The following is a 27,969-nucleotide window of genomic DNA, read 5'->3' on the forward strand; positions in this document are numbered from 1 at the left end:
TTTTTTGCTGGGAACAGGGTGTGTGCAGGCTGAAAAGCACTGAGGAGGAACTGAGGCCATGGCTGATCCTGAGGGGTGCCCAGAGCAGCTCTGCAGGCGAGGTTAGTGCCTTTGCTCCTCTGTCATCACCGGTCTCTGAGAGCAATCACCACCCACCAACAGTTCCTCAAGATAAGACTGAGCCAGCTGGGAGAAGAAATCCTTTGATATTTCCTTGCCTCGCTGAGTAAGTATGCCATAACAATAATACTTTGAACTTCTACAACAACTTTTCATACCAGGGTCTGAGTGCTCTACAGACATTCATTCTCTATGCAGTGTACCACCTGTGTGAAGAAACTATTTTTTTATTGTACTCCTTCTCCAGACTAGATCCTCCAAAGGGCTTAGCAGCCATTTTGTCTTCACTAGAGATTTTGTTTTGTTTGTACAAAATAGGCATTAGGACTAGTATGAAGGTTGATACTTCAGACAAGCATGCCAAACATTGGTAAGGTCTGCACAGCCCCTGTACCCAAATACTTATGTCCTGGATGTCTGCTGGTGTGCCCCATAAAGCTGAAACTCTTGTTAACTGTTTGTCTCATGTTTACATCCCACAGGGAACTTCATGAGCTCCTCATGATAATTCTGTTGAACAATAGAAAGCATGTGAAAAGTAGATATGTTTGTTTTGTTCATCATCATAACTATATTCTATGATGCTCTAATATTTGGAAATAGAGAAGAGTGTACTTGTCACAGTTACATACAAACATACAATAGATAATTTAGGAGAGATGCTATATCCCAGGTAGACCAGGTGTTTTGATTTATAAAGCATGCAACAGGGTTCAACTTTGATTTTCATCTTCTGTCTGCTTTCTCAGTGAGAGAATACAGTTAAGGCAGCTCTGGAGTAGATCTATCTTTATGGAAAGTTGATTTTAAACTAGTGCCAAATGTCAGCAAAGAATCATGTTAAACATTTCCACACAAAGAATAGAGGACAGCCTAAGAGTGCACTCTGCAGTCAAGAGTACATTTTCTGTGCCTTCCTGTTACTGGTTCCTTCAGGAGTTTATGCATTACAAGTTTGATGCAGACACCACCTGTACAGCATTCACAGTCTCCACTTCTACCCCATTCCCTGTGGCTGGCCAGAATATCCAGAAGCTAGAGCATTCAGGGCATTACATGTGGTTAGAGCATTTGCGTCTTTCTCCACAATTAGAACAATCCACCGATGCCTTCAGTGATGCCTTTAATTTTTAGACACTGTAACTATGTTGTTGAGCCTGGGAAATGCAGTCGTTAGCTGTTCTTGTTGCAGAAGTATGCCAAAGCCTTTGGTCATTCAAATCCCATGAATTCAAGGCAAAGTATTAATAGATTTGTTGCACTGATCCTAATTGCTAAAAATTGAGAAGTAAACTTCAAACCTACAGTTGCTTTTCTGAACTAAAGTTCTAATCTTTTGAGATTTGCCCATCACAGATTGTAAGTGCAGAGTGGAAAAAAAGGGGAAATGCAGAGTGATAGTCAAGCTACAATTTGTCAAATACATCATCCTTTCAAGTAAGGCAAAACTAATGTGGAAAATGGGAGGCAGGGAGACTGGTTGTGTTCTTCCTTTAAGGTGTACTCCTGGGAAAAGAGAAAGACACGCCAAAGTCTGTTATTAAAAAACAAACAAACAAACAAACAAAAAAAAAAAAAACAAAAACAAAAAACTAGAACTGTTTAAACAGTCTTTAAACTGCTGGAAAGATGTGCAAAAATCTCCATATCACTTTCTTAACTTTTCCTGTAATTCAACAGCTGCGTTTTTCACAGCTCATATCTCAGAGAAGACCTGCAAAGATGACTGGGCACATAAGAGTGACACTGGACTGTTATGCAAGGAAGATGCTAATTTTCTGCCATGTGAATAGGTATGTAATTAGTTTGGAAATAATCTCTAAATTTGAAAAGATAGTCATTCATTTTACAACAATTTAAAGACCAAACTTTCTATGCTACTCTGAATGGTTTACAGTTTAGCATTAGGTCTCAAAAGTCAACATAACTAAGATGAAATAAACTCAACTCATATAAATCAGCATAACCTCACTCCCTTGCTACTCAGACTGTGGCTGAGCATAATGTACACCAGTGTACATCAGTGTTCTCTGACTAAGCTCCTTTGCCACTGACCCCAAATGGTGATCATCCTCCCTCTGGACAACCATTGCATCAATAAGGCAACCCAAGCTGAAATGACAGAAATCAATCTGCCTCTCATTAATGAGATGAATAGAATCAGAGAGAGTTCGATGGAAGGGTGGAAAGATGTGTTACAAATTAGATAGGAGGGACTGAAGGAGGAAGTTAGCATTTTTCAGATAGTTTAGAATAAACTTTGTGCAATGCTTATCCAAAAGCGCTTCAGTGTTACATAGATTTTGAGTATGCACACTTCTAGATAAATAGGGTTCAGGGAAGATGTTTTGTGTCAGACTGAAGTGAAGCAGGTGCTTTTATGTTTTCAGAGATTTCTTAAAATATTTAGCTTTAAAATAAGATTGTATTTTTCATATAAAGAACACTAGTATTTATTTATATTTATATACTATATATTTCTGAGCACGAGGAAGTATTAACACATAAATATCTATCTGTGTAATGTTTATGCAACTCAGTGGCTCAGCATCAGTGCTATATATATATACATCAGTGTTATATATATATAACACACTATAGTATATATATAGGTATATAGGTATATATATATGTATATATATATATATATGCTCAGAAATACACAAACACACAGATAGCTTGCAAATAATTGCATGAGAGCCATTTATAATTATTTATTCTTCTCTTTATTTCCAATTAGCAAACTCCTATATTTGTAACCCAAATTGTTTGCCAAGAGAAAAAAGATATTTTTCTATCAGTGGCATGAAAATGACAAGGAAATTTTTCACTCTGAACACAGCGACAAGGATGTTAGTGAAGTAGTTTTGGAGCAGCTAGTGAGGGCACGGATAGGGTATGGCTGTGATGGGTACCTTGCATTTTTCAAAACACAAATATGGTTTTGCTGTTTCTGGGACATGGGCCAGCTCATTCAAATGCGGCACTCAAGAGATGGAGAAAAGGCAATTTGCCACAACACCTTTTCCATCTTGCTGCCTAGCTCGCTGCTGCAGTTACAGATGGCCAACATTTGTGTCTTGAACATTTATCTTGCAAAACATAGACTTCTGTATAGAAAGTACTTAGTGGTACAAAATATTTGCCTTAAATTTAAATTTTCATCTTGTTTCAATTCTTAGAAAACATTTTGAAATTTCAGATGTTGTTTTTTCTCCTTTTTGTCACCTTCCTTCCGTCTCACACTCTGTTTCTGAATACAGTAGTTGTTTGCCAACGATGGAGGATTCTGAGTGAAGGCTTCGGTTTCTCTTTTTGTCATTTGATAATTGCTGAAAGCTTTACCTGTGCTGTTGGTAGACATCATTCAGACTTTATCATGGGTTCTCAGCATCCTGCCATAGCTCACCATTAAGTAAATATATAGCAATTTTTAAAAAGCGTTAAGTCAGCTTTCTTTTTCTTTATTCACTCTGCCCATTTTGTGAAGCTTGCAGTATTACAAAACAGATGTAAAAATAGGTAAGTTTTTTTTTTTGTTTTGTTTTGTTTTTTTAATTTGCACATTAGTGTTTTTATTTCAGCCAGTAGCAGATGGAAATGATCAGCAGAAAAGAAAAAGAACTGAAAATTTTCACAAATATTTTGGACAGACAAATGCAAGTTGTCCCAGTTTGAACCCTGTGAAATATAAATGGCTTAAAAATGAAGCAACTCTTTGAAAGACTCTGCTAATTATCTCTGCGCCTTGTACATGCAAGTCAAGAGCAGGGTCTTGACAGGCTTTGGCTGAAGAGCGGGGTTTCAAGTTCACAAAAAAAACAAAAACAACAACAACAACAACAAAAAAAAACCCCAAAAACATGAAACCTCATCTTCTCATCTTTTCCAGAGTTGGGCCACGTTCCTAATCAGACCGAACTGAATAGCTTTCAAATTCCCGGTGAGCTGGCATTTCAGAGACCGCTTTATTATGAGTACAGCAGCACATGTTGCTGTTGAAATACTTGGTCCCTGGGAGCTCCAACCTCCTAGGTCTGCTGCAGCCCTCAGAGATTCGAGTTGAGAATGTTTGGCTCCTGAGTGCATTTGAGTTGCACCATTTTTTCTGTCAGAGTTCATTGCCAAGCTCAGTGACAGCATAGAGAATTTAAGGCAATTTGCTCCTACAGTGGAGTAGATTGTTGTTTTACGGCTTAACTTTGCTTTCTCAGAAAAGGCTAATTTGCTCCTGTTCTACAGTGACTGGACTTTGCTCCCAAAGATTTACAGCAGTGAAGATATTTATTTGAAAATGGCATTGAAGTTTTTTAATACCCAGCCTCGCACTGCTTTAGCTTCGTTATTTTATAGCTATACAATCTCATTCAGCTCCTGCAAATATACTAGGAGGAAAGGAACTGATTCTGAGTATCCTTCCAAAAGCTTTGTGTAACGTTGAGGAAAAACCTTGCTGAAAGAGAGCACGCATCCAGTACTGAATATGCATCCCTGTCAGGTAAACCTACAGGGAAGAGCTGTTTTGACTCGCAAGCTGACATCAGGTTTTAATCAGGGTCTTACTGTGACAAGTTGGGATGAAGTTTTCTGAACTGGAAGCACCTCTACCAAGCTGCTCTTTCATTACTTAACATCAGAATGATTTATACTGTTTGCATAAGGTGGCTAATGGCTGTATTTCCCAGCTTCAAGTAATCTGTGGCTACTTTGAGCAACAGACACTTTCTTGGCCATCTGTTTGGGGATCCAAAAAGCTGCCAACAGTCAGCCCCTTCCCTGCTACCCGCAGCAACCTGAGGGCTTGGCTGTGCAGGAGGAAGCAAGAACAATCAGCAGGGAAATACAACCCAAAATAACCAGCTGGCCTCCACAGAGAAAGGTCACTGCTTGAAAGCTGCTGTTTGAGAGCTGGGAGTGAAAAAGCGTGAGCAAGCAAGGGAGACTCAATGCCTCCATGGTTCCAAAGAATTCCTTTTTTTGTAAGCAAAACAATGCTGGAGAACAATGCAAATACTTGCAGCGCTTTCGAGGCAGGAGATTTTTTTTATTTCCCTTACAGAAAGTAAATTGGAACTGCTTCCATAAACAATAGGCACTGGCTACAGAAGAAAGTGTGAGCTTTTGCAGAGTTTTAAAAATAACCAAAAGTAAGGAGCATATTGGCAAAGCATTCTGTTTTCTCAGAATAGCAGGGAAAATGCAATGCAGCCTCAACATTTGAGGAAGAGAAAGGCTAAGGAAGCAGATTGGGAGACATAATGTGGTACGCTCTGAATATGCCAGATTTTGTTTTAGAAGCCAGTGTTTGGTGTTAGGTTACCTCATGATGGGAACAGTGATACGGATTGCAGACTTTGCCAGCTCTTTCCCCAAACATTTAAAATCTTTCAAAATATTGTTCCTCAGTAGACCAGTTTATTCCAACTAATTATACTGACTGCACTGAGTCTCATTTCAGTTTGGTGCTTAAATCTACCCAAACCTGAATATTCATGAATTCCAGGCAAAACCATGGCTTGCTCCTGGAAAGGGTGCAAGAGCACAGCACAAATAATAGAAACAAGAACCAAAGTAGCAACTTCAGCAGCTTTAGCTTCTCAGTGTCATATACTTTACTCTACCTAGCACTAAGAAAAAAGCTCTGTTAGTGGTGTTACCTGATTCCTGACCTCTCTAATTACAGCAGCACTAGTGTTACAGCAGCTGCAGTTTTGATGCTGGAGAGGGCTCTTGGGCTTGTAAAGCTCATTTGGTTTTCTGAATGAAAATAAGCTGCCCAGTATGCCCCAGTATACAGCAGTAAAGCGCTGGCTACAGTAGAGGATTTCGTGCTTTCAAATAGCATTTTTGTTCTTTTACTGTAGGTGAGTCTCCGGTGAGGTAATAGTCACAAAAATGTTAGTGTTACAGCCAAAAAGCCCTTATCTGATATTTGTGGAGAAATAAGAGACACTGATATTTTGTGTTGGTGATCTGGCTTGACAAATGCAAGTTTAATTACTCTGTGTAGGTTTGATTTGGACAAAGTAGTAGTATGATTCTGTCTTTCCTTGTCCCATTGGAAATACAACGTTGCTGAGAAACAATTGAAGTTTATAGATATTTCAATATTAGTGTTCACCTCTCCTGTCCCTTGCTGCTGCCCATCAGCATGTACGTTTTAGTTTTCCTTTGGCTTTTGCATATGAGCTTCTTTGAAGTCCAGCATAACTTAGAATGACTCTTGGGATATATGTTAGGTCTTGTAAAGTTTCCTGGCAAACTACTAGTCTGCACCAGCTAGAGCTCACAGCAGCTGGCCATCTGAACCTCTTCCATCCAGCTTTACTCCAAACAAAGACGACTGTAAATAGATTTCTTTAAAGTAAACCTCAGGGAACTAGGTAACTGAAAGGATTCACAGCCGCTGGCATGTTATGCTCCACAACTGACCTGAATCTTGGACATGGCTGTGGCTGGTCTCCTTGCACAGCAGTCCTTAACTTAGATATAAGGAAAAAATCTTTCACAGTGAGGGTGGTGAGGCACAGGAACAGGTTACCTAGTGTTGTGGTTGATGTCCCATTCCTGGAGACTTTCAAGGTGAGGCTGGATTGGGCCTCGGGTAACCTGATCTAGGTGCGGTGTCCCTGTTCATTGCAGGGAAGTGGGACTAGATGATATTTAAAGGGTCCCTTCCAACTCCAAGAATTCTGTAGAGTCCTGGCTGCTAGGAATTAAGGTAGTTTTGATAATCAACTGTAAAATTAGGGTAAAGAGCACTGTGCTGTTTATGTAAGACATGGCCCATGGTGCCATGCCAGGTTGTCACTGCCAGATTTGGAAGTATTCAGCATTTTGTATTCATGATTGAAACTTTTGAAGAATAGATTGTAGTTCTCATGAGTGACTCCTGATATTTTGTACCCTGCCGTCGTGGTAGCCTGTACTCCTCTCCTTCTCACTTCTGTATGCAAGACACTGACGAAGCAGTAGGGAAGAACTGGTTTGCACTGGGGGAGTTGTGGCAAACAGCACAGCTTGCATGGATGTCTCAGCAACCAGTCTGCAAGCTCCAGCAGGACCCAAGGTCTGTATGCACTTGGACCTCCCAAAAAATGGGCTGCAATTTTTGAGACCTAAGGGATTCATCAGTGTCAACTCTGAGAATAGCAGTGATTTTCAACAGTTTCTTCTTCTGTCTACACTTCCAATGCTCAGTCAGTCTAATTACTTCTGGGTTCTTGCCCATCACGTCATGAAATGCTTCAGAGGTTGAAGGAGGAAAAAAAAAAATCAAACTGTGGTCCAAACCTCAGGAGGAAGAAGGCATCTGTTAGGACAAGCTCTTACCAGAAATGGTATAAAGATATCTTTTTTTTACTAAATCTTTCAAATCTGTAACTAGTTCAAAGGCACCTTATTAGAAGAGTGAAAGACCAAGTGAAAAGCCTTCAACATAACTAATTAAAAGCAGTAACTGTGTGTGCTGTGGTCTATCAGGAATTTATATGTTTGAATAATTCTTTTTGCATCCACCAGTGGTAAAAGTAAGTTCCTTCCAAAGTGGTGTTTCTGCCTTTGTATTAAAATGTGAACAACATGATTGAATTTGTTTTTATTTCCATTATTTGTAAATAGTGTTAACATAAAGATAATTCATGATACATTCACTAATGTGCTACCATGAGTGATAAAAGACCTGAAGAGCTCCAAGAAGGCAGTTTGCTCTCTAAAACAGTATATTTTATTTCTTGAAGGGTTGTCCTTGAAAAGAAGTATGAGTGCAGAAAAGATTTAAAATAGCACTGCAATCTCCTATATAGAACATAGAAAAGTGACACCGTGCCATTCACCTGCAGCACAGCCATCAGTAAAGTGAAGAGGACGGAGTGCTGCTGTAGCTCTTGCATTTAACAATCACTGCAGTAATGACAACAATCGTCTCCCTTTTCCTGAGAACAGAGATAGGGCTGGGGACAAAACATAACCTCTAGGATGCCAGGGAGGATCTTGATGTTTCGCACAGCCAGCTCTCCTCCTGAAAGATCTCTCAGGGAAAGATCTGTTGTCTCTAGCCATGTTGCCAAATTGCTTGTTTGGGTCCTGCTGAAGCTCACCTTTGGCTGCTGCCTTTGTGTATTCCTTCCCCACTCATGCCTTGTATGATCTCTGCAGGGGTTTCATTACAAATCAGTCTTTTTTCCATTTACAAATCAGTCTTTTTTCCATTTACAGTGAAGACCACTTGACATTCACAGTCTTTCCAGTGCTCCCCAAACTTCATGTTACACCTGAATGTTTTCACTGCCCAAATCTGGCCTGTACTTCAGCTTAAGGGAAAAATGGTGCTTAAGTTTTGGAGAAAGTCTGGAGCCTTCAGCTGTAAATTTTTCTTGTGTTATATGTCTTCAAGGTCTGTTCATATTTTACCTTATAAATGACAAAACAACACTGCTATTTATTAATAACAATGGTGCTCTCATAATTTTGATTGAAAAACAGTGGTGTAGAGGTGATGATTGCTAAATATGACTCCCATGTTCTCTCCAGGGCCTGGGCAGAGTGAGGCAGAGTGCGGTGCTGGAATCTCCCCGATCCTCCTATGGATATCAGCAGCTGCCACATCTGGAGTCTGCAGCAAAGCTCCTTCCTCCAGAGGCCAAGAGCTGAGCCTACTGTTTCCAGCAAGGTAATCATGTTCCCCAAGCAATAACAAGAACTTCCTAAGAGCAGCTGTTTAAGATGGCTCGGAAGCAACAAGAAGAATGTGGTTAAAACTTCATGAATCTGGTTTCTATATGTGGTGGGGAAGAGCTACTTTTTTAGACAAAATGCCAGTCAGATGCTCAGTATTTTTTGTGATTCGTGTTTGTGTTCTAAATCTAATCTCCTTATGCACTACTTGTTATTTTTGCAAAAGGATACAATAGGGAAATTGTGCCTCTTCAAGGAGAACCACATTTTTAGGTTGTTTAAAATGCAGAGGATACATTTTAAGGCCCTGTAAGCGCAACTACATGAGAAATCAAGCAGCCTCGAGTTTGCACTGCAGTTAGGTGCAACACTGATTCCTTCTGCTGTCAGAGGGCACGGTAAGGAGCACAGCTGAGGAAGGCGCACAGAGCACAGTGCAGCAAAGGACTTTTTGCAGCCTGCAAACTCTGGCCTTGCTACAAATTGGTCTCCTGTTGCCATCTGCTGGTTAAATCCTACTGCATTTGAATTTGACAATGAAGAGTGTGTTCTTATTAAGAAAATACTTGTGGGTTTTGTGTGTGTGTGTGTGTGTGTGTGTGTTTGCAGTTCACTTCTATGGGATCATATATAACTTCCTTCTCTCTTGGGTAGCTTTCATTCACAGTAGGAGTCTTAAAAAAAAAACTTCAATTTTTTAAGAATCCTATGGCTAATCATTCTGTAAGATGTAAGAGCACATAATATCCTGGGACAGGTAAAGTCATATGCTTGCAACCAGCCTTAAGGCAGACAGATTGCTGGTTGCCATAGGCATCCCTAGCACCATGTCATCAGGTCGCAATCTAAGCTACAAGGTGTAATTCCCATGGCGTTAAATCCAGCGCTGGTGGCTGATCATTGTATGGATCTGAGCTAGTGCTAACAGTGGCAGAAAGATTTTAGAAAACGACTTTGCTGTTGACAGGCTTTTAAAACCTCATACTCAAAGCAGAAGTCAATGGGGTGTGAATCCACCCACACCAAAGCTGAGAATATCAGGACCCGTGACTGCTCTGTCTCTAAGCTCCACTTACACTGTCTATAAACAGTCCTGTAACATGCCTTTGAACACCAGAACAAGGGATATTTAAGATCCTGGCCAGAGGTGCTGTGGGCTTTTTCAGGTAGCACAGGGAATTATCATTGCCACTTCACTAGGTGGAGGGGTTTTAAAGGCAAGACATGTTAGCCAGTGCTTAGATAGTTAATCAGCTTCTGGTTGGCTCAGTATGGGGACAGGTGCAATTCGTATCTTCTACAAAGTTATTACTATAACATCCTCTGTTAACCTGTATGTTCAGCTTCACTGACAGAGTTAAATATCTTTATTTATGCTGATACATTGATTTCAAGCTACCATACACAGACCTTGAGCATCTACTGTGGCTTGTAACTCTTGCATAAAACAACAGACTTGGCAACCTCTCTGTCATGCCCTTCTTTTGAACCCCATTCATATTTTCCTCTACTGCTACTTTTCTTTAGATATCAAACACTGCATCAACATGTATTTTGATCCTGCCAAGAAAGCTAATTAATAGATAATTGCTGTTCAATGCAGAAGAAGTGCCTGTGACCTATTTTACCTTCCATGAAAGGACTATTTTAATCAATTACCCATCCACAGATCTCTTAAACCACATCTTCAGGGCATACATATGTCTCTTTAGATGCCTATCTTGGCATAGCTAAGATGCTATGTGAAATCTTAGAAGTATTAGCTTGCCTGCTGTTTTCAATCTCTTACTTTGTACTGGGATAACAAGGTGTTCAAATGGGTTCTGACAGGCTTTCAAGCATCATCTCTCCATGCAGGCCTGTTTTTTTTCTGGCTATATGTTAGAGAAGGCTTCCAACAGTATTCCTAGCATGGAGTTACTTAGCTGTTTATGTGGAAAGTGGCCTGCGAGCTTCTATGAGTAGAAAGGCTCTCAAGAGTTTGTTGTACCACTGATAAGCACTCCCTATTTAAATCTTGGTGCTGTTGTATTTGCTAAATATGAATGGACAATCTAAAAGCTAAAAGGTCTTAAAGCTAATTGTCTTCCTTCTTTGATGCATCAGATCATTACTGCAAAGAGATTCGTTGGTAGAAATCTACAAGAGCAAATTAATCCTGGAAACATTTAAGAAGAAATGATTCTTTCCTCAGCACTGTTGTCTAAATTCATTTATCTAAGTAGGTTTTTGTCATATATACAGACTGTACCTGAGGTTTTGATCCTATTACTGCTAATCTAATTGTTCTTGTGGACAAGCAACAGCAATAAATCTATAAGCAAGGGTTTAGGTTGCAATCAAATATCATTTCCACTTACCAAGATTTAGCTGTTTCATCAAGCAAACTGCTCAGAGACCGCATAACAAAATAAATAATTTCCTGAGATACATGCGTAAATTCTGCATTTTAAGCATGCCATTCTCAGTGCCTGATATCATTCAACTCCTGTTATGATGGACAGGAGTTTCTACATGCACTCTTTCTACCACATCTGCCCATCTCTACTACTACTGCTGACTAATTGTTTTGGGTCCTTCAAGATGACCTCTGTAAAGTTGTAATGTCTGAAGCAAGGAGTAAGAGCTGAGTTCTCTACAAAGACACTATCATCAGAAGAGGATGAAACCAAATAATCATATTTTGTTCTCTGAAAGAGGCAGAACCCGCACCCCTACCATATCTTACTTTCCAGCCTGACAGTGCTGACCCAGCTAGGTTAAAGAGCTTCAGTCACCATGTTTCTGCAAGCTATCTTTCCTGTATATTCTTATGCTGAAAGTCAAGGTAATTAAAATGTGTGCATATAAAACTATTTAAAAGGATCAGTAAACTGTGGCAAGTTTTAGTTTGCTGCCAGGATTTGATCCCAGAACTGCTGCCTAACACAGTGCACTTGTCCAAAGGGCCCACGATTCAAGTGCCATAGGCAATGATGCTTAGCAAAAACTCTGGAATGCTTTCATTCTTGGCTATGCTTAAAATATCCAGCTGCTTTATTTGGATGTCACGTTACTGCATTTTAATATTTATATTTATTTCTGGGAATCTCACGATCTATTTATTCTCAAGATTAAATTTCCCTGTCCAGAACATGTATCCAAAAAGTCCTCCCAAACACAGAAGATACACAGATAGGAAACGTGCATTGGATTGTAGGAATATAATTCTGCATGGGATCTGCCCACTGAGGATTGCAGGGACCACTCACCTTTTCTTCACCCCCATCTTACCACCTCACCTTCAAATACACAGGGTATTCAGTATCATTTGCTAATTATCTTGATCCTGTCTTATTCGGTTTAAGTTTTTGATTGCCATGATATAACATTTGGACAACTTGTCTGTTGCTTTGCTTAATGCTTTTTGGGTTGCATCCATACTGCTATTTGATGTGCAAGTTGTATTGGCGATATTCTCAAGGCATGTCCTCAATGTGTCTGTTGTTATTTTGCCATTTGTGATGCCCTAGGTTGGCCTGCCCTAGTTAGATCTCTGATGTAGAGGACCTGACTTGCCTCATATGGAAGTCTGCACTCACTGCAGAGTGGCTCATCCTATCAAATTCCTGCTATAGGTTTCTATGGTTCTGCTGGCGTGGCCCCTGGCAAATTCTACTTTTTCACGAGTGTGAAAAATATTGCTGTTCATACTAATTTAAAATACTGCTTTTTAAAATTTAAAAAGTATTCAAATTTGTTTGAATATGAAATGAAACCATTTGTTTGGTTTTAATGATTTGTTTCCTGATATTCATTGCTTCGTAGTCGCCATCCCTGGAGATGTTCAAGAGCTGTGTAAGTGTGATACCGAGGGACGTGGGTTAGTGGGCATGGTGAAGATGGGTCGACTGTTGGATTAGATCATCAGTGTTTTTTTCCAACTTCAATGATTCTGTAATTCTGTACCAGAACACTGTTGTCATCACTGCATTTCTTCCTTCATAAATAAGAATTTGCCAGCTCTCCTTGGTAATTTTTTTGGTGATGCTGCCTGTGGAGCCTCCAGTGATCTCTCCAAAGAAATGGGAGGGGAGACTGCTTTACCTGAATTGTTACAACAGGCATCTGGAGAAGGCCAGCAGAGTTGTTTACTGTACCCTGGGCCTCAGCCAGCATGCTTTGATGGCTGTTTCCCTACAATGAAATCTCGTACCATGCAATTGCTACTGGAAAGCAAACAAGAGGGACTGCACTTCTCTTCCACAGATGACTTCTCATCCTTTGCAGCATCAAAATCAGAAATCTCTACATGCCCAGCTCTATTAGGTTCAGTGCAAGCTGGTTTAGCTACCTAAATACCACTGGAAAGCTTGGATGCAAGCTTTACACAAAAGTGACAGCTTTCTCCCAGCACAGAAGAGCTCTATTTTCCCCAGGACAGTGAGGACAGTAGAAGAAATCAACCCTCCTCAGCTGGAGCAAGGCTGCTGCAGCTTGTATGAGCTGTCACATGGCCTGCAGGACAGGAAGGCCCTTTCCATCAAAGAGTAACTGCTCTTGGAAGCACCTCTGCAGGAAAGCCAGAACAATGGAAAACCAAAGTAACCTTGCTTCTCCAGGCAGATTTGGGGACAAAAAGGAGGAGGAGTGGTGCTGGCTTGATGCCACAGCTCTGCATGCAGCGGGGATGGAGAAGCTGCGATAACATGTCTCTTTGGATGAGGATTTAAAAATACAGCTCTCACTTTCTTGTTATTTTTTCAAGCATTACATAAACGTTCCCCTTAGAAGGCCAAAGGCAGATGTTTTCTTAGGACAAGGAAGTCTGGAAGAGGCAAAGCAAGCAAAACCATCAGATAAGTCTGGGGAAAAAAAACCAACCAAACAAACAAAAAAAGCCCAACCCTTGGATAACCTATTTTCCCCCCTCTTAAACGGTCAAGTTTAAAGCATGCTGCAGAGCTCTGCCTAGGAGGAAAGTAAGGACCACTCTTCTCTCTGCCTTGCTGTGGTAACCCGGGAGGTCCTATCCCCTGCCAGCCAGGCAGCCCAGAAAGCTACTGGAAAGCCCCTGCCAGCTCATAACACAGCACTTGCATGTTGGCAAAACAGGGTTTGCAGTGCTCCTTGGGTTCAGGGAAAGGGCATGCCATTGTCACCCACAGGAAGGGTCCGGTCTCCAGAGATCGTGTCAGAGGCACCATCCACATCTTAGGGTCTGCCGGAGAGGACCTTGTGCTTTCCTTCGAGCATTCAGGAGGAGAGCCAGATCCGACCGAAATCTTGCGAGTTTGGGGATTTGCAGTTGGAGCGCCTTGTCACAAGGTGGCAGGGACGCGACACTCTCGGGCAGGCTCCCGTTCAAAGCCTCACTGCTTCTCTTACCTAAAAAGACGGGGAGTTATCAGCAATCTCTATCATTTTCTTTGCGACTGTCTTTGGGATACATCAAAGGGAGGGTAAACAGTTCTTTAAGGTTTCTGTGTTTTACCGTTCCACACTAAAAAGCAAAAGAAATAGCTTTGCTTCCTTCTGCCCGAAAGCCACGGTGATACTGGAGAGTGAAGAAGCAGTGTTAGCTCTGACTTCCCAGTGTGGATGCGCAATTTTGGGCTTCTGCTTGCAAATTTTTGCACACGTATAGAGCCAATTCCTTTCTTTTTGTGTGCTTCCCGCAGCTTTCATGTTTTCAAGCATTACGAGTTTTTGTGATTTTACTGCTGTGCTCTCTAAAGGGCATTGCAGACAGCCATGGCAGGGAGTGGAATCCCACCTGGTAATGATAAGATTTGTGTTAATGAGCTACTAACAACCTGCAGGTAAATGTTAATCACTGGAGCCCGGGCTGATCATTGTCTCCTTATGCTTCTTGCCTGGCAGCCTTTAGAGATAGGATTGTCAGATTTTTAATCTGATGTCCATGCAGGGAAAGATTACTTTGCTGTCATTCTGCAGAAAATGTCCCTATCGTGCAGCAGGAGGTAACAGTAATAAACTGCTGACATACAGATTCAGCTTTGCGCAAACAGCAGTGCAGGATGCTTGCTGGTCCCTGAGTAGTAACCAGGCCACTGCGAACGTGAAGAATTGGCACAGGAGAAGGAAATGAGCTGAAAAATGTATCCAAGTAGAGCAGGTAGCATTATAAAGCAATTATCCGTAAGCTGCTGTTCACTGAAAAATATTTTGCTTTTCAAGCTCAATACAGCACAGCAGAAGGTGTTTTTGTGGGTCAGATGAATATGCTTCCTACCTCATCCTGAGGCTCTAAGATTTGTTTTCTTTGTGAGCTGAAAATCACATTTTGATTTATATCAGCAAAGAGTAATTAGAAGCTTTGCCAGCTAACCAAAGCACAGACTGCTACAGCCAGGTGAGTTGGAGCCCTTGCCCCTTTCTCGGGGGGGTAATGAGGTACTTCATGTGCCTTCCTGCAGTCTCTCTTCTGGCAGCTTCTGGTCACTGCTTTCAAGAGAGTCCCTGAGTTTGGCTCAGGTGTTTAACATCAATATGAACTTCCCTGGGAAAATCCATCCCAGCCCCAACTCTACTGCCAGAAAACACCTCCAGGTCTCAGGCAGACCTCCTGTAGATGATTTTAGTTCCTGGTGGATTTTGGACAGAAAGGTCCCACCCCACCTACTGGAGAAACATCAAAGAAATTATCAGGAGAAAGTAAAGTTCTGCTACATACCCTATTTTCTGTGATAGTTTGGGGTTGGGTGTTGTGTTTTTGTTTGTTTTTTTTTTGTTTTTTTTTTGTTTGTTTTTTTGTGGTTTTTTTTTTGTTGTTGTTGTTGGGTTTTTTTTTTTCAGTTTTAAACATGATGATCTTAAACTGACTGCAGCTTTCTCAGCAGCTGAATGCACTGAGGCATTTACTCCTGCTCACATCCTGGAGGAAAAATTTTCCATTTACTGAATTCCAAATGTTCACATCTAGGCTTGAAGTCCAACATCTGAACTTTGTGCTAGAACCTTTGAGATCTAGGGGTCAGAAAAATAGACTGACTCAAAACACTGTGTTAAGCTACCACTAAGTGTATTTCTCTGTTCCTATGAGCCCTGCTTCTCTGGCTGTTCACAGCTGTAGCAACCGGAAAACTCACTGCATGAGAGAAACAGCACCACAGAAAGCCCTCTGCCAGTAAATGGGAAAGATGTGTATGTATAATAGAATCATAGAAGATCCTGATTTGGAATGGACCCATAAGAATCATGGAGTTCAACCCCTGGCTCCACAAAATGCAACCCAAAAATCAGACCTTACGCAGAAAAGCAAGGAGTTACACATGGCTAAGCCCAAATCCAAGTTTTGAGGGATTTTCCTCCAGAGGACAGACATAGCCTGAGGTAAGGGTACCAGCAGAGTCTGGGATGTGATTTGCTGGAACTTTTTCTGCCATAAGCCTTTCCTTTGCACTTACTTCCCACCCACCATTTTACACGGCAGATTTCTGCAGGTACCAGCATGGCTGAGAACCCCCTCTGCTGGGTTTAGAGCCCAGGACAGACAGACAGATGAGCTGTGTGTTTATTTCCACTTAACAGCTTGTTAGTTTAACAAAGACAGCACTGTAAAATCAGAGAAAAAATACGTCAGATTTAGCCACTGCATGCATATACTGTTTTGGAGAAAAATTTATTGCTCTTTTCCTTTGACAGGACATCCTTAGCCCATAGCTCTGTTTTCACACCACTAAAGCTATGTTAAAATCATTGAGGGGTCAGCTGCAAGCCCTGCGGCAGTGCACCTCTAAATACAGGCTGGCAGTTCTTCGCACTTACACAAGGGTGGGAAAAGCATCTTCAACAGCAGAGTGCTGGGTTTATTTGGCATATTCATAATAGAAAAATGGGCATTGAATAAAAGATTCAGAAAATGTATTTATTGTTTGTGATCATGCTGCCAAGTCCCAGCCTATGGGACTTGTACACTCTATACTGAAAAGTTGGTAGACCTTTGATTTTAGCCTCTCTTGTTCCCCATATGCCAAATGCAATTACGTGTTTAGTGCATTTACAGAAGGCATTTCCTCAGCCATTTTCTTTCATGTTTTCAGAAAGAAGCGTGTGCTTGCAGAGCGCAGGCTGTGTGCAGCTGCAGGTCAGCACTCAGCAGGGTCACAGCAGGAAGATTCCTCTTCTACTCTTGCTGGGGGATTTGCTGATGGAGCAGTGCTGTGTGGAAGGGCTGTACTGACACCATGGGATGGAGCAGTCTAACAGACGAAGCACGCAGGATTTGCTTTGACCGATGCCTGCATGGCTTCAGAGCTGTTTATGGATGTAAGGCTTGTCATGTCTCTTCTCCCAGACACCTCGCTGCTGTCACAGCTCAGCATTTGCCATATGTTTCAGCCCAGTGCTTGAAGGTATGTTTTCTGCAGGCTGTGATGAAATAAGACTGCTTAATTCTTGCTTGGAGCTGCATTCATAGACATGTCCCTGTTCCCAGTGAGGGGATGGGGATGGGTCGCTCTTTCATGTGAGAGAGGGAAGTGAGGGAAGGGATTGTCCTGCTCTACGCTGCTCTGTGCAGCCTCATCTTGAGTTCTCCGTGCTGTCTGGGTGCCACAATACAAAAAGGGTATAAACCTATTACTGAATATCCAAAGGAGGGCTACAAAGATGGGAAAGGATCTGGAGGACAGGTTGTGCGAGGAGCGCTGAGGCCCCTGGGTTTGCTCAGCGCAGAGCAGCAGAGCTGAGGGGAGGCCTCATGGCCACAGGGAGCAGAGGGCAGCGCTGAGCTCTGCTCCGTGTGCCAGCGACAGGGCTCTCTGCATGCTAATCCAGCTGCTAGCAGGAGATTGGCCCAAGCCCAGTGAGAGGCCTTGCCGAGCCGAGTGCTTGCCGTGGCAGCCTCTGCCTCATGCCCAGAAGGGAGCAGGGCAGCAGGAAGGAGGCTGTGAAGCTGTGCAGCTTGTCCTCTCCCCTGCAGCCAGAATATCTTACAAACTACTTTCTTCAAAACAAATATTTGATGTAAGGAGAATTATTTCAGCCTCAGGTTAGCAAAATATTTATTTCACAGCTTGGAGCACTCAGGAAGTTCAGCCAGTTGTTTTCTTGCGTCGATAATCTTGAATTTATGGCTGTAATGGAGTTCTTTGCAGAAGGAGCTCAGGCTCAGGCTTGCTCACCTTGTTTTGCCATTGAGAAAAGGAGAGTGGTGAAGCAGCTTGCCCCAAAACCTCGCAGTTGTAGCACTAAGGCTGGCCAGTCCCTGTGTTTCATCTAGGCCTGAGACTGCTTCTTGATAACCAGGTGCCTCTTGGAGGGAGGCAGGCTGTCCTGTTGGTACAGAACACAGGGCAGTACCAGGGCTTTGGAAACAGGATTTGTGTTCAGCATCAGGCAGCAAGAAGTGCTTGCAGCACAATCTGAGGTGACAACTTGGATTCCAGCATGGTTTGAGGTTTGCAGCAAACTCAGTGCTTGAGTCTGAGGCTGAAAAGTGAATTTCGTAAGAAAATGTTTCCAGGTATTTCTGTTCCCCTTAAAAAAAAAATCCTTGGGAAAAACATTCTGCTGATATTGGTAGGTGAATGGTGTTACCTGGTAGATGGTCAAGATGATTTTAGTCTTTTGAATTCCTTGTTTTCTAAATTGTAGTGCTGAGTGGCAGAAAAGCACTAAACAGTTTTTCAGGAAATGCTGACACATGAATGTATGCAAGAACCACTGCATCCGATCATCACTCTTTAATGTTTATTAAATAAAAAATCTCAAACAAGTCATTCCTATGCAGATCTAAGTAAAATAGAGTCATCTCAAAGTAAAGTTCACCAGCCTCCTGGTGCATCGGGCTTGTGCATTCCCTTATCTTTGTAATATGCATTCCCTTACCTTTGTGATATGAAAGGTGAAAGGGAACAGTTTGACTGAATCCAGCTTGGAGATTTGGGATTTGTATGAACCACTTACCCAATGTTGAGCTCTGGAGCTGCACATTTTTGGAACAAATGCGAAGTGAGTGGATAGCAGGCAGAATCAGTGTGCATGCCCTTGTGGTCAGCAGCTTGTCTGCATCTAATCTATGCAGATAACTTCAAAAGCAAAATATTTTTAACAGCAACTCCCTGGAGAATATAAAAATGATAGAAGAAACAGTGAAGCTATTTTTCCAGTCCTTGTGAATCTTGGTGTCATTTCTGTATGTGGAAAGAGGGAAAGTTTTCTTTGCACATTGCTGTATGTTCAAGAAAGGGAGGCATCCCACTTGCTTTTACTTTGGCAAAGAGAACACATTGCTATTTTGCTGTGGGAGGTACAGCTCCAGGAAACTGAAAGCCCAGGATTTATTTTTTCAAGAGTTCATTATAAATGGCTGTGACTTACAGATGTGCTTTCAGTCCAGCAATGGATGAGCACACTTTGTCCTGGCTCCCCATCTCCCAGCTGTCTCCTCTCCATAGTCAGAGCCAAACCTGGCCACACTTCTCTCATAGCATATTTTGGAAGGAACTTGTTGGGGAGGGAGGCCAGAAGAAGCAGTATTCAGTGGCTAAGATGCTCTGTAATGCATCAAAACATTTTGATAATATCAGCAACACTAATGGGGAAGAAAGTGAACAAGCGTGTAGAAAAAAAGGAAATGAGGTATAAATACTCATGTCAGAGTTCATTGCTCAAATGACTTAATCTGTCACTGAAATAAGGGTCTGGAAATGTTGTCCACATCAAAGGAAACATACACTTTGATGGGTTTTGGAGGGTATTTTTCCTTTGGAAAGCAGCATGTGGTAACAGAGCTTCTGACATGCCAGTAATTCAAAGGAGACTTTGGCATCCCTGCTGTGAGGCTGGATGACAACATAATACAGTTATTAAAGGGAGGAAAGGAAGTCTCAGTCCGAGGTCTTCTGCACTTTATAGTCTGTAACAACAATGAGCAGTGCCAAAAATAGACTCATACATCAGGCAACCTTGAGTTTCTACTGCTGTTCTCAAATCGGAATGATAGTGAGTGACTGAAGGATTTTAGATGAGAATTGACTTGCTGAGTTTTTTGCCAGCCAGACTTTTGGAAATGTGTGTTTATTCCAGAAGGGATTAAAAATAACTTTATCTTTTGTTTTCTTCTTTGTTTTCAGCCTAATCAAAATGTCCAGTTGTAAATCACTGGAGATGTTGGCTGTGGCCCTCCTTACTCTTACCTCTTCCACCACCTCTCTGCCACCTTTTACAGGTAAGAATTGATGCAGAAAAGGAAAAAATGTGGAGAGGAGAACACATAAGCACTTAAACAATGCTTTTGAAAAATTCAAAAGGACATGGGAAAGACTACTTTCTACTGACAACTTTTTAGTCTGCTTTATTCAATTAAAAAATGAGGTGTGAATGCTTGACATGAAATTCATACTTGCAAGTAGCACAAGGAGAAACTGCACCTGAAGGCATGGGGCCGTGCTGTCACCTGATCTCTGAAGGTGAACTTCAGTCCATTGCTTGCGTTGTTAGCGACAACCAGCAGCATTAGCTGCTAGAGAACATGCTGCTGGAGGAGGCGTAAAATGGATTCACGCACTCTCTCTAGGCACTCTGTAACCCTGGTGTGAATTTATAATCCATCATTTGGTTTTCAAAATCAAATATGCAAAAAAAAAATAAAAAAAAAAATAAAAAAATAAAAAAAAAAAAAAAGGAGGGGAGGATGTGATGTATTCCCTTAATCAGATTATTGCTGAGGTTCAAGAGCATTGGGTTATACTCTGCCTTATGCATGTGAGAACACAAAAATGAACAATAATGGTGTGAGCACAACTCTGCTTTCCCGCGCTGCTTCTCCCTCTGCCAGACAGAAATAGCATGAAGAAGTGGCAATGAATTTCAGTGAAAAAATATGCTTTTTGTTGTTGCTTTTTTTTAACAATTAATACAATTTGCATGAATTTTAATTTCAAAATTTAACATCTTAAATAACAGTATCTCAGCTTCTGCTGCAATTGCCATGTTAATGGAATAAGTAAGTTACTACCCCTTTTTTCTGTTTAGTTTAGTTTACTTTTGTTATGTTTTGGTTTTATTTTATTAATTCAAGAAGTCAAACAGCAACCAAACCAACAGCTTTGAAAAAGCATTGACATTTACAAAATGGCAGACAGCCTTGTATCTGTACAATTGCTTCAGAAACACGAGTTAGGTTCTTTAGGCTTTCCCAGGCAGTGTGTTGTCTTGTGCTCTTTCTTGCCTAACCAGAGAGAGTAATGGAAACTGTGAGGAAAAGCTGTTCAGATAAGTGCTTGCCAGCCATCTAGTTTTATGATTTTTTTGGAGCAATCTGCTACATATTCCTCTTTGTGAATAGTATTTCTCTCTAGATGGAAAGTTTGGTTAAAGCACATAACTTCATATTGCACTGTCAGCCCTATTTGCTTCTGGAGCAAGATTTTAGTTGTCTTTGAGCATGGAAGGTTCTAATTTCTTATCAGCTTTACTGAGACGATCTTTATTTTATACAGTTTCATCAGAGCTGAGTAATGGCTGCATGCTGACAAAACTCATTACACAAATAACGACAGTGTGTAGGACTCCAAACCAAAACTGCTTGTGGAAAATGATCCCAAACTAATAATCTCTGTAACCCTGAACACCCGTGTTCAAACATACCGATCTTCTAACCTTGCTCTGAAAGGGAGCCCTGAGGGGCTGTGGGCACCTGCCTCTTTGCCCGTGTTACTGTTGCAGTACTACTATGGAGGGACCTGGAACTGGGGAATTTTCTTGTCCCAGTTCAAAACTGTAATTTGAGGACAACCGAAACACTGAAGCTTTTGGGTGGATTTCCAAACATTTGCTTTGTTTGGGTAAAGAACAAAACCTAGGAAAGCGTTTAATTTCAATGCTTTCCAAATTAAATTAAATGTTCCACTTCGATTCAAGTGAAACGGACTTTTAAAAGCAATTAGCTCTGCTTTAATTTAGCTCCCCTCCCTCCAAAACAAAATATTAAGTTAGAACTCCGACTCAACAAACTAAAAAAATTAATTGCAGAAGCATTCTAACACATTGCATAGAGGTGAGGAATTGGGCATCCTAGACTGCACATTTGGAGGGAAATCAGTACTAGGAACTATTCATGGTTGGGAAAGTTCCCATTTTAAGGACTCTCAGGAGTGCTGATACTGACAGCCAGCTGGGAATCTGGGCAACGTAACACTGATTCAACATTTCTTTGGGTTCCAGCTGTTGCCAGCCCTGGGAGGACATAACGATGCAGAACATATAAAACTTTGATTTAAATATGCTATATAGAGAAAATGAACAAAGCAATTGCTGTTTCATTCCACACCGTTAAGCAGTAAACCTGACACCATTGCAAAATAATTACCTGGTTGTGGCTGTCATGTTGTATTATCAAGAGAGAGAAATGTTTCGTGAAATATTGGGTGACTTGGAATATGACTGACAGTGTTTTGCAAAAATCCTGGCATGTTTGCATGGAATTCTCTATGTAATACTGGCGAGGGCTATTCGTGTGACTTACGTGGTGGAGCCACAATGAGGGGATGTTTACATTTTAATTACAGTTATTCAAGGGAACTTTATTCTTCTGACTTAGGGATGGGTTGTTATTTTTATAAAATGATATTTGCTGACAGCAGGGAAGAAATGCGGGAGGAGTGCTCCCAGGTTTCAGGAAACCTGAGGGCAGACTTGTGTTATGCCACTGGTTTTTACACAGCCTTGAGCAGCTGGCTCTGCAAATTAATCAAGGCAGAGACTTGCTTTGGCCATCTCACCTCTCCATGAGTGATCACCGGGACAGTGAGGCCAGGTCTGCCTGGTTCCTGTCCCATCTGCTGCAAAGACATCCCTGGAGCACATTCATGGTGTCCAAAGTGTGGGCACGTGCTGGTGTCAGCCTCCGGAGACCTTGTCATCTCTGAGGCCCATATCTGGGCTTGGGGCACCCTTTGGAACAGTCATATAAAGACTGTGCGTGTTGATCAAATTGTGCAAGCGCTTAACTCCTGAGCTGCAACTGTCTGGGTGAAGACCTTGCCTTGTGTAGTGGTGTAGCTGAGCTGGACCAAACAGTGGCTGCATTTTCCTTTTATTTTTAACTGCTACATCAATCCCGAAGGCTGAATGCCACTATGTGAACTTGCAGCTTGCCAAGTATTTTCTGTGTGATTCCTTTCAATTGTGTTGACAAAATCTGGCACTTTTAGATATAAACCGCTAAAGCAAGTGATGCTGGTCTTTAACAGAACTTTCTTCTTAAAGGTTCTTGTTTTATCCTGGCAATGCAGTGTCCATAATTAGCATCAGTGCCTGTTGTTTTACTTTAATGCATAACCAGAAGCTGTTAATTAGGCAGCAGTAGGAGAACAAAAACTGAAATTGTAGGAGGGAAGCAAAAGGATTGGTATTCATATGCTTTTTTTTTTTTTTTTTTTTTTTAATTTGAGCTTCTCTTGGTAAACAGGTAGAGAAAAAGGAAAAAGACATCCTGAAAAGGTTTTGTTTTCTTGTGGCTACTAAATGGATGGATTTATTTGTACCCACGTGAATGCTACAACAACTGCCCTCCTTCTTTAGCATGCTAATCATGCAAAAAATGTTAATCAGGCTAAGTATTATAATACCTAAGGGAAAAGAGGAATAAGATGTGCTGCTGTTAGGTAATGCACAGACCCTGCCCGGATGAACAAGGCAGACAGTGAGTCTGGGAAAGGAATACAGTACAATTCCTGCTGTTAGCATGCAGTGGGAAAGCTTCTGTTTTAGTATGGTAGGGCATGAGAAAAAAGATCAAAATTGTATATTTTTTTTTACAGTTTTCACAAAGAGCCTTTTGGAGTGGACTGACAGCAGTCAGAAATTGTTATTGAAGTCTCTGAGCTATTATAAGGGGGGGGAAATATTCTTAGAAAAAGAGAACTTCCATTTCTCCATGACCGTGCCATTGTTTCAAACCCATGTGCATGAGTAACACTCACCTTGATTCCGATAGGAGAAATGTTTCTTTCCTACCACTACTTTAGTATAATCCGTATTTGCACGCCAGCAGAACATCTCTCATGAGACCGATGATTCAGAATGAAAATAAAATTATTGTTTTCAAACTGTTCAACAGCCATGTTAGAGAAAGCTTTTACCCGTAATTCAGTAATGGATGACACAGTCTCTTCGAAGAAAGCAACAGAATCAAATGCTTTTTCTTTACTGTTATAGCTGTTACTTCAATGGATGTTTAGAGACTCTCCAATGAGGCGTAACTGTTGTGATGAAATGTGAAAAAATGCTGGGGGAAAATTGTTCAACTGACAGCGATGAGGGCTTTGGAAAGTGGTTTAATAATACTTGACTGCATTTAGGGGTGTTGTGAAATCTGATTTCTGCTTATAAAATGCTTTGCAGTTTAAAGATGAAAGCATGGGACATTATCAGAGAAAGATTACTGAGAAGATTGTCCCTCAGATGGATGTCATCAGAAGTGTCTGATCTGATGAGCTGGTGTTTATTGTCCATGAGACAGAGCCTGCCTAGGGATGGCCAGCACCACTGAGGGGCACACACAATCTGCATTCAAGCAGATGACAAGTCTGAGGGAGAAAAGATGGAGGGACTTGATTTACTTGAGGAGAATCTAGATCTGTGATCATGGGAAATTACTAAAATATCCATTTCACCTTAAAAAAAAGTTTTCATTAGAAAAAAAAAACAATACTCTTCCACAAGAAGTTTCACTGCTGGCCAATCCTCTGGTCTTCACCAGTCATGTTCCCACCAGACTGTTCTGGAAGAGAGATATACAGGTTTATGTAACCCCAGTTGTATAGCACATTAACTATAGCATATGGGCATCTTTATGAGAGACTGGAACTAATCTGGTATCTTGACTGTGTTTAAAGCTCTGGACTCACACCTGGTGAGCAGGTAGCAATCAGAGCAGGATTTGCATACCAGTTAACATCAGCCAAATTAACAGCTGGCATTTCTCTGACACATCTGCATGGTGCTTTGCTTACGTGAGTCAGGTTCTAGGTGAGGGATTAAGAAAACTGCAAGTAGTATCAGCAGTGTCTTTGAATTCAATTTGATTTCTGAGATGCTTTTTACTTTGGTTTCCGTTTGTGTGCTTTTCTTTTAGGAAAAAAAAAAAGTCATTATGATTGCTCTCAAGGAAGGTGAAACACACTGCTAATGTGATCAGTGCCTCCCTTGTGTCTGACCCATCAGATGATGTGGCCACATTTGGCCTTACAAGTTGGGATGTTGTTGTTTGCAGCGTGGGAACAAATGCTCACTCTTTAGTCATCCTTATTATTGTTTCTTCCATAATCCTTGGAAAGGAGCCCTGGCAAGTAATCCTGCCTCTGCTTCATGCACACTGTGTGGGGCAGGGATAGGCAGTGTTTCCTTAAGACCTGATATCCCATGCTGACTGGTGTTCCTGGAAGGTGGCTCGCTTCCCTGGAGGAGACAGCCTTTGTTTGGAGATGGTCGTGCTCCCCCTGTAAGTGCTGCTGCCTGCTTTGGGGGATAGGCAGGCTCCTGTTCTCAGTGAGCTTCCCTGATGCTTCTGGCCTACCTTTTGTCTTTTAAATTGTGTGTGTAGATGATGAACAGAAATCTGCATGTTTGGTTCTCTAGAATTGCTGAGAGGTTCCTACCAGGTTTGGGACTCCTTAAGTCCACTCTCTGCTCTGAGCCAGGGCTAGGGCCAGACAATTTCTGGACAGCCAGTGCATAAGAAGAAAATCTCCAAGTTCTGAAGGTTCTGTAGCCACCTAGCAAATGCTGCATAATGTTAGGCACCCCCAGAGCCACCTCACTAGAAATAAGAGGGCAATGCAGCTATGGGTGGCAGCTGAAGCCTTGGTGCTACCCAGCTGCAGCCTGCTCCAGAGGGGTTTGGGCAGCTGGCCAGGCAGAACTGCTCCTTTCCACTTCATTCTCTCTAATAAATATGAACTGGCAGTGCACACACTGCCTTATCATCTTTTAAGGGTAGGATCCCTGGGCAAGGCATTCTCCAGGCCCAGCTAGGACTATGCTAACTTCTCCAGAATAGAACAGCTCACTGTGGTTCTCAGCTCAGCACTTTCCTAAGTCCCACTCATTTTGAAATAGAGAGTAGGAGCAAGCTCAGGGGAGCAGATTAGCAAGGGAAGTCTTCTGCTATCTGTCTTAATTAAGCACTAATAAAATCTGTCACAGACTCTCCACTGCAGTTATCAGTAAGCCAATGGCACACAGCGTCTCAGTCAATCCTTTTCCCCTTGGGGTGACTGCAGGACTGTGGGCTTGTCCCAGCCATGCTGATGCTGGGAGCCCCTTCATCAGCATCAGCTGGACTCTGCTGTGCTTCCTTGTAAGTAAAATGCCTTGTTTCCAGTTTCCAGGCCTGGAGACTTCCACACTTCGGAATTGGGGTGTTTGGGCTGAGGCATCAGGCCCAAAGATGGAATCAGGAAGCCATTTCCATGGGAGGGTTCAGTGTGTTCCAGATCTGTCTCATTAGAACCGATGCGGAGGCAGAACTGTGTGTGCAGAAAGTGCTGCAGGACTGTAGCCATGCTTTTCCATCTGTACAGTGCATGGTAACTATGAGGTGATGTTCCTTGTTAGGCAACTCAGCCAATATTTAAATGGAATATGGAAAATAAACCCCAAGTTATTGATGCTGTGTGAGAATGGAGAATTTTGTACAGCATGAGCTTTATTCAAATGAATTTTTGCTTCTTTCCCAGCCTTTGCCTCGCCCACACCTCAGGTACCCCAAGGATAATGCATGATCAGTGGTCCTGGCAGGGGATAGTTCTGTCCCTGTGATAAAAGATGGCCTTTGGTGGTCACAAAGTGAGGTTTCCTCCAGCAACCAATGTAATTAGGTTCAAAACTGACGCTAAACCTCATCCATTACTTCAAGATGCTTGTTTAATTTTCCATGCTACTTAATGTTCTATTAAAAGACATCTTCTTAAATGCTTACTGAAGCAAGCCAGAAGCACAGAAAACTGCTAATGTAATTAGCAATAAAAATAATTCCAAAAAACAATTACTTCATTGATACGGAAAGGAGTGTAAATTTCATGGAGCCAGTTTGTTTACAGATCCAAAGCAGCTATGTTAATGTAATGGACTTGTATGACTAAAGACAGGGTTCTTGTTTCTCCAGGGGCTGGATGGGGAGAGGCAGGTTCAGCTTGTTTGAGAGATTATGGCTATTTTTTATTGCTCCTCTCCTCCCCTCTTTCCCTCTTTCCCTCTTCCCTTCTCTCTTCTTTTCTTTCTGTTGTTAAGCACACATGACATTCTCAGGGTCCAAGATATTTTTCCTTACCAAGTCTAGAGCAGTGAAATATAAGTAATGTGTTATAACCTTGAAGTTACCTCATCCTCCCCACCACATAATTGCAGACTTTATACCAGCAGTGTCCCCAGAAGATAATTCCTCTCCCCAAGAAACAATTCCTTCTTGTCAGCACTGCAAGCAGCACTTTTCAGCTGTGGCAGCATCCTGTAACTAAGCAACAAACAGCATCCTCAAACAAGAAATCAAAGTGTAGAGGAGAAAAGCCCCGCTGTGCATGTTATAGTGCAATCCAGTGAAAATTTCTGCAGCATGGGTATTTCTTCATAGTAAAAGGAACTACAGTTTGCTGTGTCTTGAAAACAATGCCATCCTTGGAAACATAAGGGAGTTTGCTGCCTTTTTTTACACCAACCAACAATAGAGCTTTGTCCTGACTAGTCCCAAACACCACCAGAGCAGCCATCCGGGTTGAGAGAATTGCTCTGGCTCTCATCTTCTACGTATAGCAGAGGAAAACATTAAGACTTGAGTGGAAATGCTTTATGTGCTGAGGATTGGCCCCACTTTGGAAAAGCCAAAGAGGGCAAAGAGAGGCCGTGAGAGCACCAGGAGCCAGGGCAGTGCTACAGCACAGCACGTGGAAATGTTCTGGAACCATAGGTCTCAAATACTGAAATCTTCTATGTAAGAAAAAAATTACTATTGTGCTTGTAGCCATGAATCTTGGAGGGAAAGTGGTTGTTTTATTTTTTCTGTTTTTTAACCCTTGCGCTTAAAATAAACTCTTTGAACTCTTTGGCTAAAGGCAAGTGACAGTGCCAATCTCTGCAGCTGTGTCCTAAGCTTCCCATTCCACTTGTTTCTTTCTCCTGTTCCCATTTTCTTCACCCTCTCCCACAAACACTGAATGGAGTGAA

At 41.7% G+C, this 27,969-nt stretch overlaps 1 long non-coding RNA gene across 1 annotated transcript; it reads left to right on the plus strand.

Annotated features, from left to right (window-relative positions):
* On the plus strand, positions 1-19,966 carry LOC128084143 (uncharacterized). Its single transcript, XR_008208357.1, has 4 exons — positions 1-226; positions 1,801-1,913; positions 8,653-8,791; positions 19,878-19,966. It is a non-coding gene; the product is annotated as an uncharacterized LOC128084143 (long non-coding RNA).
* Positions 19,967-27,969: the final 8,003 nt, after the last annotated feature.

Source organism: Tympanuchus pallidicinctus, unplaced genomic scaffold (genome assembly GCF_026119805.1).
Source record: "Tympanuchus pallidicinctus isolate F22 unplaced genomic scaffold, pur_lepc_1.0 scaffold1, whole genome shotgun sequence".
Lineage (NCBI taxonomy): Eukaryota > Metazoa > Chordata > Aves > Galliformes > Phasianidae > Tympanuchus > Tympanuchus pallidicinctus.